Source organism: Desmodus rotundus, chromosome 11 (genome assembly GCF_022682495.2).
Source record: "Desmodus rotundus isolate HL8 chromosome 11, HLdesRot8A.1, whole genome shotgun sequence".
Taxonomy (NCBI): domain Eukaryota; kingdom Metazoa; phylum Chordata; class Mammalia; order Chiroptera; family Phyllostomidae; genus Desmodus; species Desmodus rotundus.
In genome coordinates this window covers 16,467,881-16,482,332 of record NC_071397.1, presented here as the reverse complement: position 1 = coordinate 16,482,332, position 14,452 = coordinate 16,467,881, and the positions used below count along the sequence as shown (strand labels likewise).

The 14,452-nt window shown below is 41.7% G+C and overlaps 1 pseudogene; it reads right to left on the bottom strand.

Annotated features, from left to right (window-relative positions):
• Positions 1-8,327: 8,327 nt before the first annotated feature.
• LOC112302497 (U4 spliceosomal RNA) lies at positions 8,328-8,453 on the bottom strand (annotated as a pseudogene).
• Between the last annotated feature and the right edge of the window lie 5,999 nt (positions 8,454-14,452).

Below are 14,452 nucleotides of genomic sequence, written 5' to 3'. Positions count from 1 at the left end.
ATACCTACGGAGCACCTGCTAAGCATGAAATACCGTTCCAGGCCCTGAGGATACAGCAGTGGGCACAGCAATAGTTCCTGACCTCCGTTTTCGTGCTGCCTGAGGGATGTCAATGAAAAACAAGATGGAGATGTAAAATAGCAACAATGTCATGTTCACATAAATGTCGAAAAGCAAAATCAAGCAGAGTTGGAGGATGGGAGGCATGTCAGGTTTGGAAAGGGAAGAGAGTGTTAAAAATTAGACGAAGGCCAAGGAAGACCTCCCTAAGAGGGTGGCGCTTAGGTCAAGACCTGAAGGAAGTGAGAGAGGAAGCCATGTACTAATAGTTATCTTCTAAATGGCACATGCAAAGGCCCAGAGGCAGGACTGTTTTCTAAAGTGCCTCCCGAATAGCAAGGAAGCCTGTGTGCAGTGAAGGACTGGGAAGGCTTCAGAGCTGAGGTCGAAAGGACAAGGGGGGCAAACCAGAGAGGAACATGTCAGCTGGGGTTTGGACTGTGGCTTTTCCTCTATGTGAGATGAGAAGTTACTGGAGGGTTTTGGACAAAGAAGAGACTCTTACATTAAGAGTGTTTTTTAATTTTTTGAACCAAGGACCAGTACATACTTAGACAGATAACGTGGACCCATTGGTTGCTGCTGGGATCATGAAGAGAAGATGAGAGCCCTAAGTGTAGTTTAGAGGCAGCACTAAAGAGGGAGAAAGCTTGCTGATCTCTGTTCTCAATACAGTGTACGTGTAATATAACCAACAACATGATCTCCACTCCGTATGTCCCGACTCTTTCCTTAAAACATCCCAGAAATGCAGATGAAACCAAGCAGCAAAGAGTCCTTTTAAACCTCCATTCACTGATTCTGCTAACTCCAAATATTTTATTGAAATAATCATCCTTCAAAGCTGCAAGTCCCCAAAATAAGTTTTTATCTGCAAATCTCTTGATTTTCAGGACCTACATCTTTTTTTAATATATCACTAGATACTTTGCAAATGGGCATATTTCTTACTGGTGCATCATAACCTTTTAACTCTCTAGCTTGCTCTTTACCCAGGGAGTATATTACCATAAAAAAGAAGTGAAATGCATATTTGCTAATATTCATCTGGTATAAATTGCTAACTTAGGCAAGTGACTGCCTATATGTTTGTGGAAAACTACAGTACAGAGAAAGTTTGATAGCAAATTCTTTCCTTAAATCACAGCAAATGTAAATGGCAACAGCCACGAACTAAACCGGGTGCCGACACTGAAAGGAGCCTAGTGCCCCATAGGAGGACGAGGGATTCCCCGGCTCTCTCACACTCCTTGTCTGGTGGTGAAGCAGTCTCCAGTTTTTGAATGGCATGGTGTTCAAAATTGTCTGGAACTTTAAAGACATTTCCTCTGAGAAACAAGATTATTGATGGTGTTTAGGTTCCCAGGTGAATTCCTGAAGCCTCCTTAACCAAGAGTACAGTTGCATTGTAGTGCAGATGTGATGTAGTGCTTAACCACAGGTCAAGCAAAGGGCTGGAGGCAGAAGAGGAAGAAGAAGGAAGAGGAAGGGGACGAGGAAGAGGAAGAGGAGAGGGCTTCCTCTCTCATTTCAGACATGTTGATGCAGAGCCAGGCAATGCGGTGTAGCAGGTATTTGCCGCCTCTCTTCCAGTAGATACCTCCTTCCTTCTAACTAGGAGCCCTCCTCCCGAGTGTCCAGGGGTCGTAAGCCTGGCAGCCTGGAACTCTCTGGCCTGTCTCTGCCCAGAGGGAGCCATGATTCCAAAAGACTCATTTTACCTCCACCTCAAACAAAATTTCACTCTCTTCAGGACCTCTGATCAGAGCTACAAGTTGGGACAAAAATTGATTGAACAACTTTATTCCAATGAATGAATGACAGATCAACCAATCATGTGGAAAATCTCTCTCTGTATAAATCTATATATTTATATGTGTATATATAAAATATAAATATTTGTTCTATATTTGTATAGATCAAATATTTATATTTGGATATACATATTTGCTAATAAATTTAGAATTGGTTGCATTTCTGTCAGTATGGCAATATGAAATGCAAATAAACACACACACGCACACACACAGACATTAGTAGAGAGCAGAAGAAGGAAGCCCACCAGGAAGGGCACCTGAGAGCGTCTCTCCTACCCTTAATTGGCTCAGCTTTGCTCAACATTTCCTGTCACTGATTTTGAGCCTTGGTCTAAGGTTTAATTTTCCAAAAAGGTGCAATGTTGGCGGCAGTGTTTACAGTGAAAAACCGAGGTTCTGAAGTGCCTGGGAATATGGGGGGACAGTAACAGTGGGCGGGGAGGTGGAGCACAAGGTGACACTTGTTCATTTTAATGTCAACTCCAAAAGATAAGCACCCTGAGTCCCCAAGCGCCATGTATACTCACTCGTGTTCATGTTACTTTGTTGTTACATTTTTTCAAAACCAATGAGTATGAGCTTTGAGCAAAATAAGTTGTTTTAAGAGCAACTTATTGTTATCCTCATAAAAACAGAGCAGCACAATAACTTATGTGAAGAATCCAGAGCGCTTCTTGGGCCTTCCATCATGTCTCGGTGTCTGCAAGCTAGTGATTTTATGACACTTTTCTTCTTAAATAGAATATTACCTTTCAGCTTAGAAATGAATAGTAAGCCCCAGAAGTTTTAGCTCCATGAAAATAAATAAGAATCATGCCTAAAATAAGAACCTAGAATAGTTACCACTTTAAAAAAAAGCACTGAGCTACTACCATAAAACAAGACTAGAAGAATTCCAAAGGATAGTCAATTTATATGGCTGCACTCAGCAGCATAGTTTAAATTCCACAACTTCCAAGCATATTTTTGCAAACAAACTTGGCTATAGTTTTTCTCCGCACCTTTTCTCTGCACCCCATCCCAGGTCCCCACCCACCATAAACAAAACGCCTCCATCATAAATCTAAGGGCTGTCGCACTGTCCCAACCCCTTAATCACTACTGGGAATGCCCAGGTGGAGGAGCACCTGTAGCAGGGAGCATTGTGAATGGGGTTGAAAAAGAAGACTTGGAATTTTTATTGATGACTCCCTCCCTCTAATTTCCTAGGTGCCTTTGCCTAAACTGCTGACAACAGAATTAAAGTTCAGGCCCTGGAAACTTGGGAAGTAATCATTCCTTCCTAAAGAGCACAGTGGGGGTGACGCTTAGTTTTATTTTTCCTTTACATTCACTGTATCCCTTTTCTTTCTTAATTCATGCTCGTATGGTTTCCCCCTCTGTGCCTCAGCTATATATTGCTTTGAAAAATCAATAAATCCTTTGCACATAATAATGCTTACCTACACTACCTCACGGGGTGCTGTGATGGGTAATTAATTAATGTTTGTAAAGAGCTGGGATATCACGCAATGCAAGACACCCTATCAGTGCAAAGAACCATTATTAATAAGCGTTATTACCCAAATGCCTCTAGATGTCAGCAAAACATCTTTTTAAAAATATAATTGGGCAGCCAGGTTTGCAAAGTCGGGCAGACACAGGGAAGATGCATGGGCAGCGATGCTGCTGGAGCCTTCTCTTCTGGCTGAGGAAGGCTCATTCAGTCTTAGAGAGGAACTTTGAACAGAAGTGAGCATTGGAACAAAGCAGCACTTGAATGCCTTGAGGTCTGAATGGGAGGCAGGCTGGGTCATTTTCTGAACAATCCGTGTGAAAGATCAGTCTTTTCTCCAAAAATAGCATTTCATTTCCTCATCTCTCAAGTAATTGGCATTGGCAGTGGATGGATGGGAGGGAGAGACAGAGATAGATAAATGTAAATAAATGTAAAGATCTCTATCTGTCTATATATCTCCTATACGTGTGTATTAAAGTGTGTGCACATTTTCTCTCCCCACATATGAATGTCTGTATGAGAATTTCATAAAAGCAAAGTAGGTGTGAGCGGTTCTAAATGTGCTCAGTCCAGTGACAGCTACTGTATGAGCTTTATTCCCTGATGGAAAGGTGAAAATAAAACTTATGGCGATTTCCCACAGAGTGCAGGCTGATTTTCAACAGGGATCACAGAGTAACTGGCATGACCAATTGTTGATGTTCATCTCAATAACCAGTAACTCACTTTCCTGATTTCTTCTTGTCCATTATTTGTCCCAGGGATATGGAATTGTGACATGTCACGCAGGAGAGGAAAGCTACAGACTGGGAAACGGGGGCTCCGTGGGTACGTGAGGGCTAGGTGCCAGTGAGGTGTGCGGACAGGCAATAAACCCAGCTGGGGAACAGCGTTCCATTAAATTTATTTTAATTCGACCCAACGCATCTTGATTTTGTGGTTGGGTGCTAAGTTAAAACAATCTAGGTTAACAAACACTTCTCAGGGAGTTAAAAGTTTTATTCCAAAAGTCCTCACGATGAAAAAGAAATAGTTTCTATATGGTATATTTAAGTCAAGTGTAGCAAGTTTCAAATTATTTTTTCCCACGATCCAACATGACACAGTCTATTTCTCAAGGGAGTTTCATAAAGAAGTTGAACTGTTTATTCAATTTTTGTCTTAGGTGATTGGGGAGGTCCTGTAAAGAGCCGTGGGCTGGACACCTGTACACACGCATGCGCCACTGCTCCGGCAAGGACAGAACTGCCCCAGGTGACCCCGGAAGAGCTTTCTCCTGGCCAGACCTTGAGGCTCTGACCACTGAGGTATGATGGAATAGGATGTGGGCTTGGCGTTGACAATGTGCGCAGTCATTTGCTTCACTTGACTGTGCCTCAGCCAGTCTGTGGCTGATAATTTGAGTCCCAGAGAGGTGGCCAAAGAGAGAGGGTGATGGGCAGCAAGAGAGGGGAAATGTAAACATGGTTTAATCAGCCTTTTCTTCAGCAAACTTAAAATCCCACCTAGAATGTTGGATCACTTAGAACATTGCTATAATTTTGGAGAGACAAACACAAAACTCCACAGGAACGTTTCAGAAGGATTCAGATATGAGAATTTCCTCCAGATGCATGGCTGGTGGCTGGTTAGAAAAGTTTTGGTGCCCATCTGCATTCAATCCCCCTTCCCTAGGTAACCTCCCCACCTGTCTGCTCCTGCACTATATCACCCTGCTCCTCCTGATGGGTCTCCTTACCTATGCAGAGATTACACTGATCTTTCAGTTTCCCAGTTCCCCTCATGAGATTGTCATAAGGCTTAATTAAACGATGTTCATAAGGCATTCGGCTGCTCAGGTGTCCCTGGATAAAATGCAAAGCACAATATTATTGGGATTATTATTAATTAGGATGATCCTGTCGGAGGCAAGGGATGTTGCCTGTCAGCTGTGGCGAGTTCTACCCTGGCCTCTATCTTTGCAGAGAGGATTTGCAACAGAGATGGCTGAACTATAATTCTTGATCTTAGAGAAATCTCAGGGAGCAAGAGGGATGTCAGAAGAACTGATGACTTGGAGGTAACAGGAGTGATTTTAAGTGGAATCAAGGAAGATTTTACAAGCAACCTACCGAGGCTGCTCATTCTAGTACTCTTCTCCCCCACAGAATCAGGACTTTAAAACAAATTTTACTTGAAGACATGTTTAATGATTTTAGAGAGGAAGGGCTGAGAGAGAGAGGGAAAGAGAGAGAGACATCAGTTGGTTGCCTCCTGCACCTGCCCTAACCAGGGGTGAGTCCATGACCCAGGTATGTGCGCTGACCGGGGATCAAACCTGCACCGTTTTGGCGTATGGGAAAATGCTCCGACCAACTGAGCCACCTAAGAAAAACAGAACTTTTTATGAAAGAGCTGGCTCGAGAATCCTGGGAGAATGTATGTATTAGTGATTGTTAAGAACCAATATGGAGTCATCAAAAATAAGCAATTTCTCCAGTCTCCTGTCCTTCCTTTGATAGGATCCTTTGACCAAGACTTAGGGAAATGTAACTGATGTAGAAGTGAGACTTCAGAAGAACATTTCACAAAGCCTCTGTTGAGAGCCTTGCGGACAGGGTTCAGGGCCACTGACTATAAATGACTCAATAGCGTGCAAACAGCGGAAACCACAGGGCACTGGTTACTGTGCAGGAGTAGTGCTGGGTGGCGGGGCTCCAGCCTGGAGTCTGCCTTGTTCAACATCTTTTTTCATTTTTAAAATTTACTTATTTTTATTAAGTTTAGTTGACATACAATATTAGTTCCAGGTGTGCAATATAGTGATTCAATACTTATATATACCTTATGGTGTGATCAACACCTTAAGTCTAGTACCCGTCTGTCACCTTACAAAGTTATCACGACATTATTGACTCTATTCCCCATCCTTTTGAACCCATCCCCATCTCCCTCCCCTCTGGCAACCATGAGTTTGATCTCTGTTTCTATGAGTTTATTTCAGTTTGATTTGGTTTGTTCACATTTTTAAAATCATTTGGCATGACAGTGAATATATTGAATATTTAAAAAATGTGGATAAATGATTGATAGACTAAACGTTAGAAGATAAAATTCAGCAGGACCACATATAAAGCTTTACAAACCAAACTGGCAAAGCCTGGGCTGACTGAGCTGCGACTCAGCACAGAATATGTGAGTTTGAGGACTCGCCACCAGGCATTAGGCTGTGACAGTTAGAGCTGGCCTGAGAGCTAGACACAATGCAGACTTCGTCAACCAAGTGTGATGTTGAGTCCCAGGCAGACTGTAAGGGAAATTCAACAAGCGGGAGGACGGATATATGGTGTTGGAGGGCAGAGGTTGTACCTTATTCAGTGTGGTATCACCACAGGCTAGCACACCATCGGACACAGAGTAGAAACTCAATAAATGTGGAATGAACAAATTTAGGATCTGGAATATGCCACATGAAGCGGATTGATAAAAATGAAGATGCTTAACTTGGAAAAGAGAAGACAAGGAATAATATGATCACCATTGCCAAGTATTTGAAAGAGGGTTGCCATGTGACAAAGGGACAAGATGTGTCCTGATGTCCCGTGGGGTTCCACAGGGAACAGGGTGTTCAGGGCTGCCCTGCTGCACGACTCTGGTGGCAGCATTCCCACAGGACATAGCTCAGAATCCCTGGAGATATTCAGTGTACAGCCTGAACAGCTGTGCAAAGCAATCCTGAGAATGTGTAAGATTGAAAAGAAAGCTTTTCCCTATATTAAGCCAAAGTAAAATCAAACTTTTTAAAGAGTCTATGAGCTCCTTCAGGTCTAAAGATATTGTTGGTATGCTTTTCCAAATCATGGGGTTCATGAGGATATGCTTTAAAAGGTGGCCCTGGCTGGTGTGGCTCAGTAGGTGAGTGCCAGCCTGCAAATCAAAGGGTTGCTGGTTCCATTCCCAGCCTAGGGCACATGCCTGGGTTGCAGGCCAGGTCCCCAGTAGGGGGCGTGCAAGAGGCAACCACACATTGATGTTTCCCTCTTTTTCTCCCTCCCTTCCCCTGTCTAAAAAACAAATAAATAAAATCTTTTAAAATAACTAACTAAATAAATAATAAAAGGTAATAATGATATCAGTTCTAATTTCAATTAAAAAATAATTATCCAAATGTTTTCTCTTAAAGGAGGAGTTTGAACATATGCAGATAAGGATGGAGTTTTCATGCGGGCTGACTGATTTAGTGAGCAGGCGTGTGATGCAGTGAGTGGGGGTTGGCCACGCGGCAGAAAACACCCATTGTAATTTCAACCAGTGCACGTTTTAAAGTCATTTTTATTCTCTGGCATCAGGATATAATTTGCACAAGCAATACATATAAAAATGTTGGTGTTTTCATTTTAGTACAAGTTAATGAGAACTATATATATGAGTATTAATACTTGTATAATATGTAGTCACTATATGCTAAGCACTATTCTAATTGTTTTAAAAATACTAGTTTATTCAATCCTAACAATTTAATGAATGGGCACTATTATTATGCCAACTTTACAGATGAGGAAGTTGAGGCACAGAGAGATAAGTCACCTGCTCAAGGTTACAGAGCCATAAAGTGGGGAAGGTGGGTTTAAATTCAGGTGCCTGGTTGCATGGTCCCCTCTGAACATCACACTGTGCTAGCTCTCTGTGGCTTCCGGAACCCACAGGGTGCACTCATCTGATTAGAGTTTTTGTGTTACTTTGTCTCCAGTCCTTCAAAACGAACACTGGAAACATTGCAGTTATTACGGTCAATCAGGCTGTTCATTTTTTGAGAATAAATATCCAGATCTAAGCTATGTTATTTACAAAGATACAATGCAAATAGCAGCTCCAATCCTTCTCTGTTATTTTGTCCTTTAGAAACACAACAGAGAAAAATGTTTTAAAAATAGTAATTACCTTAATGGGAAGTGCAAAAATCCCAAACAAGAAGTTATAGTACTATTTTAAAAACTATTTTGATGTTTAAAATATGGCTAACAATTCATATTTTCAATTAGCAATAATCACACCTTGGATAAACCTCACTGGCTACGATACTGCCACTGTGCAAAGCTAAAACAATTCAATTTTAATATAAATGCCACCAAATCAAATTGAACATAATTACAAATATTTACATACAAATAATGCTTGTTCTTACATAATTAAATAGTAATTTAAACAGTGCATACTTACTAAATAGGAAAAAGTAAAAAGTTACTTTTATATATCATAAATATTTTAAAATTTATGTTGGAATGTCCTTTCATAGACAGTTTTAAATTACATAGTGTCCTAAAATAAAATATATTTTATTAAAATAATTTTTATTCTGAGCATCAGGATATAATTTATACAAGCAATAGATATAAAAATGCCGGTGTTTTAATTTTAGTACAAGTTAGTGAGAACCATATATATGATTATTTAATACTTGTATAGTATGTACTCACTACATGCTAAGCACTATTCTAGTTGTTTTTAAATACATTGTTATATATCTAATTGTTATAAAATATATTTTATTTTAAGTATTTCCTTATCCTATCCACACAGCATCGATGAAATGATTTTAAATGATGCAGGGGTGCTCCAAGTCCCAATACGGACAAATGAAGAATAGACATAAGGTTGCAGTCAGAATGTTGAAGGCCTTCCTCCTGCTGGAGCTCCATGGTAAGACATCACTATGTTTTCACTCTGTTTGCTCACAGGAGAGTGCAGAATATTAACTGGAGCCTTTCAGGTTTATTAAAAAAAAAAAAAAAGCCCAAAAGGACTTCGGGCGTTTCTAAAAGATGGTGCCAAGTTTAGATGGTAGTTTGTGGTTTCAGAAGAAGGGAGACATTGTTAAATGCCTTCTTCTATCTGTAATAGTCATCCAAACCCTACTCATTCCTCAATTTCCCAGCATCTCCACTCCCAGGCAGTTTCTGACTGCTCTGCCCCTTGATCTTCAGGAATTAATGCGGGCAGTTAGTCACTTGGTGACTTGCATTGTTGTTACAAAAGACTCTTCTGCCTTTCTCTAGTAACCTTCTTAAAGACCTTTGCCATCCTCTACGTTATGGTCTGAAGCTCAGGCACCTAGTTCCAGGGCCTCCCTCTTCAAAAATTTTTAAAACTGTTTTTTGGGGGTATGGTAGTATACTCAAGGTTATCTGGGTGAGATTCCTTAACCTCATAGTTCCTCACCTTACTTTCAGTGCCCTTAACAAATAAAAACAAAACGTTTAACTGAATATGTTTTCCTGGCTTGCTGCTCTGTGGACTTCAAGGAAATAAAAGGCAGCTGAGAGAGAAGCCCAGAGGAGAAGAGATTGGAGGGTCGAAACCCTGTCCTCATCACCAAGATTTTTTGAGGCCCCTTCTCCATTTGCAGCGCTAATTTATCGCCCGAAGTATTACCAGAGCCATCTAATCTGTTTAATTTCACAAAGTTTCACTTCCTTTCCATCCATAAATCTCCTCATTCCCAGTTTTATGCCAAGGATGACGCTTTGTGGCTGCATTAACTAAAAGAGTAATGGAAAGTTAGAAAGTAACTAATGACCCAAAGTTTCCTGGGAGAACTTTAAAAACCTGCCCCAGGGAGTGAATTTCTGATCCTCATACTGTAACTCTGCTGCGAAACCACTATGCCCTGCAAATGTCTTCTACTCTTTAACACATTTCTGTTGCGATTTGATTAAAAAATTATATCTGGTTATTATCAATGGGATGGTGAATGGGGGAATGGGGGAAACGGTATGGGGAATAAGCATAACTGGTTGGTACAAAATAGACAGGGGACAGGGGGAGGTTAAGAATAATATAGGAAATGGAGAAGCCAAATAGCTTATATGTACGACCCATGGACAGAACTAATGGGGCGGGGGTGGGGGAGGGTGGAATGCTGGAGGGAGGGGGTGTAGGGCAGAGGGGGATAAAGAGGAGGAATAAATGGGACAACTGTATAATGGCACACTCAATAAAATATACTTAAAAAAGGAAAAAAACTATTTCTGATTATTAAAAAATAGCAGCAAAAATCAGAACATCCTTAAAGGGGAGGATGGAAGCTGATGGTGAGAAGTTGGAAACAAATGCGATGAAGCATCTGCAAAAGTAGTACAGAAAAAATCGAGGCAGTGCGACGCGTTTGATGGTCTTTCTCTTAATCTTTTTTCTGTCACCCATCCCTCTCTCTCTCTGTGCCTCTCCACAAAGGCCTGAACCGTTAAAAATGGAGACGCCCTCAGTCACTTAATAGCATCTCTGTTGATCTTTCTGCAGTAGGTGTTAAGTATTGAGAGCAACGGCACCTCTTGTCACCAGCTGCGGATAGGGAGTGGCTGCCTCAGGGGGAGCTGAGCCTAAAAAATCCACCACTGAGAAAAGGCAATAACAGAAGTCTGTTGCTGTCTAACCTGCCATATAAATGAAACAATCAAACAAGACAACAAAGGAAACTCCAGCAACCACCAGAGGCAAAAGCAGTTGGTGTAATATATCCTGGCTTCAGTGACTATTTTTAGTTTCCTTCCATCCCCTCCTTTAAAAAAAAAAAAACAACTCTAATTTAGATTAACTGGGGAAAAACATTAAATAATTCAAGAGTCAGAGATAGAGAGGTGAGTAACACAGAGACAGAGAGGGCACACATTTGAGTTAAATTAAAAACCACATTGACACCCACCTTGAAATGTCTGGGTGAACGTGCTCGCAATCCATGGATATTGGAGATGGTTCAAGAACCAAAGGAGGAGCGACCCATCAGAGTGTCACCTTCTGTTCTCTTCTCTTCGCTCCTACTCCATACACCAACTCTACTGAGTCCACGCGCAGGGAATGGGTTTTCATGAATGGAAGAGAAATGATTACATGTATACCAATCGTTTTTATCCTTCGACTACTTCAGGCTGCCTCTGGGCACAGTGCTGCACATGTTGGAGCAGCAGATGCAAAGTCGTCTCCCAGAACTTCTGTGGGAAAAGTGTCTGCAAATGTTACTAAATTATACTTTACCAAAGCACATGTTTTTAACACCACTTGACCGAGCACCCCAGGAATCAGTCAGTGGGCAAGGCTGACACCTGAATTCTCAATGGAGCTCTGGCGTCCTTGGGACTCAAGAAAGATTTAAATACTTCAAACACACATTCATTGAATTTTGCACATATGATTATTTTAGAGAACTCTGGGAATGGTCTTGCTGGTATAATTAACATCTGAGAATAACCAAGGAAGGTGTCTTATTTACTGCAAAATGCATCCTCCTGAGAACTGAGGCATGACTAGCTAGCCTACTTACCTTCTCTCACGACAGAGTGACATTTGTTCCAATAATAACTTCCAAACATCAAACAATTTTGTTCTCTCCAGTCAAATCTTAAACACTTTAAGGTGTTTGACCTTCTTCACTGACCTCCCCCTTGTGTTAATCAGTGGTATAATTACGGACAGTCTTCTGAGAGACATCAACAGTAAGAAATGGGTGCAGAATGTGGCATTGCAGACACCAAGGCAGAGCAATGGTGAGTACAATAAACTACTACGGTGGAGTGTTGTATTCAACGTAGGAAAGAATGAGAACATTGGAATGTGAATGAAGTAGCAGGATTCCACCATCTTTCAAGACCACGGTCTTTAACCTGGTGGCCAGGAGCACAGCGCATGTGCACAGGGAGCTCGAGGAGGCTGCCTCTCTACACCCAAAGGCAGAAGCCCTAGAGCTGGATGGAGTAGGCTGAGGTACAAGTGCATACTGCAAAGGGAGTGAGAAGGCAGAAGGTGTCCCCTGTGCGGAAAATCGAGACACAGGGATACATCAAACACCCGCTCAAAGGAGACTAGACGGAAGGAAATCCTAGGAAAGAGAATCATGACTGAAAGTACATGCAAGCAGTTGTGAGCAATGAGCAGAATGGGAAATGGGTCTGGAGCAGTGGCTGGCATGAGGATTCCCAGAACCACAGCAAAGGGACCACAGCTGGATTTTACAGAATCCTATAATCTCCTATGTGGCCAGAAAAGGAACTGTTAAGGTTAAGATTCTGGCTTAGTGACTGAAAGCAAAACTTCCGTAGAGAGACAAGAGCCAAGCAATTAAACGCAGTCCCATAGAGATCTTTCTGGAGATCTAAGGTGACTGTGTTTCAATGTATTTTCATAATTTTATTGTGTTGCATAAAGCCATGTTATTATTAACATGGGTTTGTTTATTTGAGGCCATGGTATGATGACTTACTTATTCATACAATGTGTACAATTAGTCTCCATGCTCAATAATGACCATTCTGTTTGCGTGGGTGGTCAAGCAAGCACCTGGCTCGGGGCTGTGGTCCTTGTCGGCTCTGATCTGTGACAAACAATCATTAGTATTGATACCCTCCAAATGTTGGTTTTTCAGCAATCTTCCCATTTATCTTCCAGGGTTGCTTCTCACTAAGCTTGACTCTTACTCTTTTTTTTTTAAATTATTTTATTGTTGTTCAATCACAGTTGTCTGCATTTCCGCCCCCCTTCACCACTTCCCCCCACCCCAGCCAGACCCACCTTCCTCTCTTGCTTCATCCTCCCCCTTGGTTTTGTCCATGTGTCCTTTATAGTAGTTCCTGTAAACCCCTTTCCCCACTGTTCCCTCCCCGCTCCCCTCTGGCTGTTGTTAGACTGTTCTTAATTTCAACGTCTCTGGTTCTATTTTGTTTGCTTTTTTCTTTTGTTGGTAATGTTCCAGTTAAAGGTGAGATCACATGGTATTTGTCCCTCACCGCCTGGCTTTGGATATCTGGATCGCTATCTGTCTGTTTCTCTCTTTCTCCCTTTCTTTTCCCTACCCTCAGATGCCTGAGTGTGTTCCCTGTTGGCCTAACCCATGTCTCTCCGTTTTCCTTACAAACAATGTATATAAAGTTCCCAGGTGTAAAAACCTGCACTTAGCAGTAATCATAGCTGATATTTATGGATATGATGGGCATACTTTTTTCACTTCTTATGACAGCCCTATCACAGTAGTAGGTGGTACAATTACAATGAGGAAAGTGAGTCAAACATGGTCAACCCAGGAAGCGGCAGCTCTAGGATTTAAACCCTAGCAATCTGCTCTGAGCCCATGCTCTTAATCTTCACACAATGTTGGTCCCTTTATGAATAGCATGTATTCAAAATAGCCCCTTGGGGAACAAGACCTTAGGCATGTCTTTAATGTTTTATAGCTCATAAAGTTCCTTTACATATACTATTTCATTTCATCTCTGAATCCAGAAAAATGGGTGTTATTAAAAAAATAAAAAGACTTACTTTCAGGATTCTGCAGAACCAAGGCTTGACTTCAATTCTTAAGATCTAAGTTGAGTGCTTTTACTACTTCTCAACTGCTTTCACTGCAGAAGGGGCGTTCTGCTGGTGGGATCCAGATGGCCTTGGACGAGGCACAGTGAAGGGGGCAGAGGGATAGAGTGGCCGAAGACGACCCGAGGCAGATAGGAGAAGAGATTTGATGAAGGGCTGGTCCTGAGTCCAAGAAAAAACTGACTGTAGAAAATGATTTTTAAAAAAAGTTTCCTCCTCTTGAAAATGCATCCTTTCAGTGAAGAGTAAAGATCAGAGCAGTGCTTTTCAGACCTTAATGGAATCTCCCATACATTCTGACTTAGAAGAGGTGCGGTGGGGCCTGGGAGTCTGCATTCCTAACAACTCCCCAGAAATGCCTGTGCTGCTCCTCCCTGGACCACACTTTGAGTGGCAGGTTCTTCTACCCTAGTTTTCTGAATTCCATGAATTTTTCTTTGTTTTTAATTCTCCACCAAACATCTCTTTTAGTTGACAATCACCCCACCCTACCCACCTCCCCCTGACACAAGCCTGCTGGGCTGAGGACCCTAACTCTGAAACTCCCATCACAGAAACACACCACCACTGTGATGGCAGCTACTAGTTTCAGACACTGAGGAAGCACTCAGATCTTTCTATGAGTTAATAAGGCAAGGGAATTTTCTGACAAGATCCTCAACTCCCCCTGCAAAGAAATTTCTAGAAGGTTTTTCCTCAGGACACAACCTGCCCTAAGTGACCTACAGTGAAGCAGGGAAGT